The sequence below is a fragment of the Octopus bimaculoides genome, chromosome 16, assembly GCF_046866305.1.
Source record: "Octopus bimaculoides isolate indiv1 chromosome 16, ASM4686630v1, whole genome shotgun sequence".
In the NCBI taxonomy this organism is placed as follows: domain Eukaryota; kingdom Metazoa; phylum Mollusca; class Cephalopoda; order Octopoda; family Octopodidae; genus Octopus; species Octopus bimaculoides.
In genome coordinates, this window is record NC_142943.1 from 30,139,081 (window position 1) to 30,146,293 (window position 7,213).

A 7,213-nucleotide genomic window follows, 5' to 3' on the forward strand; every position below is an offset into this window, starting at 1 on the left:
AGGAAGTTCTCAATTACGCCAGTCTTACACTTGCTAAACAAGTTGGCATTATAGGATCTAGAATGAATTCAGCACTTCAGCAGAACTGTATCCCTCTGTTTCTAACTACTTGGCATGTAAACGATTCATGTATGTATATATATATATATATATATATATAAGAATTTAAGGATTGGAGAAAACGCATGTTATAATTGCATACTTTATTCCTACATATGTTTCAAAGGATTACAACTTGTGTGATCCATAGGGATCTTTGATATTAAAATTATAACCTTCTCATCAGGGAAAGCATGGGAATCATCTTAATCGTAAGACATTAATGTCTTACGTTTAAGACGATTCCCATGCTTTCCCTGATGAGAAGGTTACAATTTTAATATCAAAGATCCCTATGGATCACACAGGTTGTAATCCTTTGAAACATATGTAGGAATAAAGTATGCAATTATAACATGCGTTTTCTCCAATCCTTAAATTCTTAAATATACTCAAATACCCAAAATTTCAAGGAGTTCTTGCCTTAAAAACAGGAGCTAACCACAGTTATTTTGTGTTCTTTGCTACATTGGTTTCTATTAACCCATTTATTCTATCAGAAGAATTTTTATTCATTAAGATAGAAGAAATACACATAATTATATATATATATATATATATATCTGTGTATGTGTGCATGTGTGCGTGCATGAGTGTACATGTGTGTGCATGCATACGTACGAATATACATGCATATATACATACATACATACATACATACATACATACATACATACACACACGTACATACATATATACATGCATAAATATAAATGTATAGGTATGCATATATACATGTATCTATATATGTGTGTGTGTGTATCAACACATATACGTACACACACACACACACACACACACACACACACACACATTCAAACACACACAAGCGCGTGGTTTCTCTCACTCCTTTATTTCCTCTCCCATTCTTACTACCTTTCCCCCCACACACACACACTCTCCCTCTCTCTATCGTTCTCTCCCTCTCGTTCTCTCTCTCTCTCTCTCTCTCTTTCTCTCTCTCTCTCCATCTGCGTGATGATATAATATATGTATTTATTATTCATTTCGGTTCTAATGTCCAGAATGGTGTGGCATCGCTTGATTCTCTTTTTACCTCATCAATGTTGGATGCTAAAACAGAGGATATCAGGGTGTTAAGTTTAGAGGTAACGGAATTGTACACACGTGTAAATGTTGTATATGTATGTATGTATGTACAAGTCTCTCTCTCTGTATATATATATATATATATATATATATATATATATATATATATATATATATATATATATATATATATATATATGGTGGTTGTCTACTCCTTAAACAGAGTCTGACCACCTCCTGCACCTACACCTTAGCCCTTTCATGGCGTCTGATGTGGCTTTTTAAACCAGACAGTGTTTTGAAAAAACACCCACACAGATTGCACCTCTGATTTGCACTACCAATACCTGCAAGTAAGTTCTGCTCATTGTGGATCCTAACATGTCTTTTAAGACCCCCATTGGATTTGCAAACCCTCTGGCACACACCACATTCAAACGTGTGCACAGACATAAAATATATATATATATATATATATATATATATATATGCATAATCATCTACATATACATATATATGCATACGTACACATACATAAAATCACACACATACACACGCACATACACGCGCGCGCACACACCCACACATACAAGCACGTACACACACGCACGCACGCACACACACACACATACACACGGACACGGGCACATATGTACATTGCGTAAGTCTATGTGCATGTGTGTGTGTGTGTCTGTGTCTGTATGTGTGTCTGTGAGAAAGAGGGAGGGTGAGAGAGTGGGAGAGAGATAAAGAGAGAGAGGGAATGTATGTGCATGTGATGTGATTTGGTAGTGTTAAAGTAGAACCAGGTCTGACCAGTGTGAAATGTCGTTAAGTTACTCATTGGACTTGAGCCAGATTCCCGTGTTGTGTGAGTGAGTCATTCACACCAGGAGGTCATTCTTACACGTCTGGAGTGGAAGGGAGAGGGAAGGTGGAGGAATAGTGAGAGTCAGAGAAAGTGAGACGGAGAAGGAGAAATAGATAGATAGATAGATAGATAGATAGATAGATAGATAGATAGATAGATTGATAGATAGATAGATAGATAGATAGATAGATAGATAGATAGATAGACAGACGGAGAAAGAGAAAGAGAGAGAGACTAATCTCTTTTTCTGTCACTCACCCACCTCTACTCATTTACACTACAAATAATATTCAGATGGTATACTTGTGTTGTAGTGGTTGTTGTTAGTGGTAGTGGTGAGTAAACACAAGTATGTATGTATGTGTGTGTGTGTGTATACACACACACACACACACACACACACTTGCGTATATATATATATATATATACATACATACATACATACATATATATATACATATATATATATATATATATATATATATATATATATATATATATATATATATACATACATATATATATATATATATATATATATATATATACATATACATGAGTGGTATGTTGTAATCAGTGCTAAGAGATGGTGATCTGAAATGGTAGACGATCGATTCTGAACAAAAAGTACAGATTTCTCTCCCTCTCTGTCTGTCTCTCTGTCTGTCTCTCTGTCTGCCTCTCTGTCTGTCTGCCTCTCTGTCTGCCTCTCTGTCTGTCTGCCTCTCTCTCTCTATATATATATATCCCCGCATCTTCTCCCTCTTAAGTAATACTCACTATTGCTGTCATTCTTTCATTGAGTCTTCTTTTTAGTACCCAGTCACCTCTCCACTCACTCACTCGCTCACTCACTCACTCACTCACTCACTCTCTCACTCATATACAGTCTACGTCACACTCATACAGTCCCTAACTCTCTCTCTCTCTCTCTCTATCTCTCTCTATCTATCTATCTATCTATCTATCTATCTATCTACCTTACTTCCTCATTCACCCTCTCCCCTCTACTCTTCTTTCTCCCTCTTTTTTAGTCTCCCCTTGTCTTTCTAATTCCCCTTCTCTCCTCTTTCTCTACCCCCTCTTCACCTTTCAACTTTCACTTTCTCTGCTCTCTCTCTCGCATCCTCTCTCTCTCGCATCCTCTCTCTCTTCATTTTCCTCTCATCTACTTCCCCTCCCTCTCTCACGCACTCTTCACAGTCTTTCCCGTCTCCTTATTCCTCTCCCTCCCCCCTCTGTCCCTCATCTCCTCAAACCAGACAAGACAATTTCTATAAAAGAATAATTGATTGAAAGCCAAACCAACAGGATTTCAAATGAAGACGTTTTTGTTCTTTGACTAAATAACTAAAGACTTTATCAAGGGAGGAGAGAGAGAGAGAGAGAGAGAGAGAGAGAGAGAGAGAGAAAGAGAGAGAGAGAGAGAGAGAGAGAGAAAATGGGAGATGGAGGGAAGGAGAAAGAGGAGGCTGGAAGAGTGACAGTTTGGCAGTTGGCCAAGTTGGTAGAGTATCATCAGTGATGGCGTGAAAGTGATTGAAGATTTGTATTCCATTATCACACAGGGTAGGGGTCGAATGGCACCGCGAGACAATACACACACACACGCACAGACACAGACACACATCCTCACACATTTAGGATGCTTTAGCTGCAATATTAAGAGTGCTGTACGTTTGCAGGAATGCAATATGTACCGGTATATATATATATATATATATATACATATATACATATATATACATATATATATATATATATATATATATATATATATATATATATATATATATATATATATATATATATATATATATATATATATATATATATTCTATTTTAATACGCACAGCTATATGCTTTGAGATATTCTTCTATACATTTAGTGCAGTGGTTCTCAACTGGGACCCATATGACCCCTGGAAGTCCATATATGATTTTTAGGGGTCCACGTTAGGTTCACAGTAATATTTTATGGATCCGTGAAAAAGTTTTGCTTTAGAAGTATTTATAGCAAGAAACAGTTAGGTTTCTCTCTCTGATATTTTTTCATAGTTAATGTGTAATAAACGAAAAAAAAAAAAAGGAATTTTGAAGTATCTATAAAACTAATTTCTAAACATTTATTTGCTACCAAATGCATTCACAAGGATTTGGTCGACCTAGGGCTATAGAAGAAGACACTTGCCCAATTTGCTGCAGTAGGACTGACTCCGGAACCATGTGGTTGGGAAGCAAGCTTCTTACCACACAGCCGCGCCTATTGTTGTTTTGCCTAAAGTTGACTCTGATCAAGGAAACTTAAGTTCAGAGTCTTCACAACCGTGACCATCCCGTTCCGTTAAGGATAAGACTACATTATCCGATGCATCCTGCCTTTTTTGCTTTTAAGAGTCAGGATGTGATTTGAAGTATATTTAGTTTCTATTTCTAGTAGAGCGAATGATCGTGTAGAAGCTTCTCGATATTGCATTCACCGAAGTTTGAAATCAGCTATTCATCGGATTGATCTATGATCGATTAAGTCAATGGATACATATACAACATAGAATAATAAATATTCATGAAACCGTTGTCAATCAATACTCATCAAAGATTTCATAAAAGAATTGATCATCAATACACTTAATTCATTATACATGCTTGTAAATCAACTTAGGGTGAAGCCACGTGACCTTGTTGGCACTTTAAAATATGTAAAGTTTATTGACAATCATGTTCTCTCTGTAAGGCACTAAATGTGAAACTAATGGATCTAAACGCATATCTGTGTTTGATGATGATTAGAAATGTTGATTCAAGATGATGGATTATAAAGTATCATTTGTAATGGAAATATTTTAATGGGATTTTTTCGAGGGGTGGAGATAAGATGTTTGGACAATTATAAAGGGCCTTTTAGTGTTTGTTTGTTTTTCATTTGGGCCAACATCAGCTATATAAAACCCAAACAAACGAAATATTGTAGTTTAATTTAGTTACTTTTGCATCACTTTTCGAAAACGATATCAAACTTTTATCTTCCTCTCAGTGTGGATGGCCATGTCCAGGAGGATGGTGACATAGTTGTTGTCGGTGACCACGTTTGGTTGATGCTGCTGCAACCAGTAGCGTAGTTAGATGAGAGAGAGAAGTGATGTTGGTGGTCCACCCCGGGCTGCGCTTTTGTTGATGCGGCACTTTCGGGTCTGCTGCATAAGCCTGTATAGGATCCGGGGTTAATTGGAGCGGCGAATTTAAGGGTTGTTTCAGACGGCACACATCCTTGCTTCGCCACAGCCTGTCACTCCTCAACTCGTCTCGATCTTGTAACTCCACCGTATTTTTCCAGCAGAAGTACATCATTGCTATATTATGCTTGTGGATGTATTCAGGTTTTCACTAATTCCAGAAATACAGAGACAAAGTAGTTGATGGTTTATTTACAACTTTCACTCTTGCATTCTGAATTTGTTCCATCCTTTATGATGTGATGGCAGTCGGATCTTTGGCAGCAATCATCAAACCTTCCGTTACGTTTAACCATTGATTTCCGTAAGGCTTTTAGCCATAGGTATATCTTCAATTGGCCTATATATGGTTCTTGCATCCTCTTTGGCTACTACTTGTGCATTATCTTGTTCTTTCAAGTTTTCTAATGTTGAATCTGGCTATAGAATTTTGCCTTCTCTTTCATTCATTTGGCATAAAATGTTGTCACCTAGATTTCTGTTGGTGAAATTTCAAAGTATGAAGCCCTTTCTTGAATTGCAATATTTCTTTCTTGACTTTCTCTTTTTTTCTGGATTCATTTGACCCGTGCGTGGAGCACAGTGACTGCTGCGATGGCCCATATGCATCAGTCTCAGTCTAATATTTGCATTGGTCGTGGTGCAAATATTGACTGAGACCGACACATACGAGCTGTCGCAGCAGCCAGCGTGTGCAGGTCGAGGCATGCGGCGGCTTCACGCCCTTTGATTTCACAGATATTGTTTTGAGCTGAGTTGGGGTGCTAGATTCCCTTGTTCGAAAATATAAGGACATAGATCGTGTCGTATAGCCAGCTGGAGACGATATCTCCAGGGGATAAATTACAGCAACATTCGTCCTAACCCAGGACTGCCATGTTATGTTGGCAAACAATCTGTTCTCCAAAGTACTGTTGCTAAATATCTCTCGTTGTGAGATTTACAAATAGTAATTTTCTAAATGCCATCAATGTCTATAAATTTACACACACACACACACACACACACACACACACACACACACGCGCGCACACACGCACACACACAAACACACACACACACATATATTTATACACATACATATACATATGTATATATAAACGTATATAAGCTTATACATACATATAAACATACATACACACAAACACGTGCATTTATATGTGTGTGTCTGTGTGTTTGTGCGTGTGTGTGTATTGTATATGTATTCATATGTTTTTTACTGAAAATCTTCCTATGGGAAACTAATGCTATAATTAATAATCTACTTTTCAAGTTGACTTCATGCATTTCAAACTTTTTAAAACCTTTTGGAAATTTTTAGAAACATTTGTTTCTTTTATTCTTTTTGTTTCTGTAAAGAAAAAATCGAATCTTGCTTCTTGATATTTGTAAATTCATGTTTGTATTTAAAAAATGCAACAACAACAACAACAACAACAACAACAAATAATAATAATAATAATAATAATAATAATAATAATAATAATAATGATGATGATGATGATGATAATTTTATAGTAAAAATATATAAAAAATTAGGAGGGAAAAAAATTAGAAAATGGCTGCTTTTCTGAAAGCGAGAAAATCATTTCAGAAAATTATCGAAGTTAATCAATAAATCAATAAGAGAACGGATGGTAAAATATCTAATAATGGATGGAATATATTCTGTTCTGACTAAACCCTTGATTTATATTTATATTTGGTGTGTCTTGTGTGTTTTATTGTGTAATTCGTTGTGTGAGCGTGTGTGTGTGTGTGTATGTGTGTGTGTGTGTGAGTATGCGTGTGTGTGTATTTCACTTATATAAGAGTAGTTTTGGTGTGTTTCACTGATTGTGTGTTCAGAGGTGGCATGTCTTTTTAAGAAATGTTGGCAGTGTATGTATTTCGTATGTTTTCACTGAGTGTCGGGCATTTCTAGCGCGCACGTGTGTGTATGTATGTGTGCGTGTGTGCG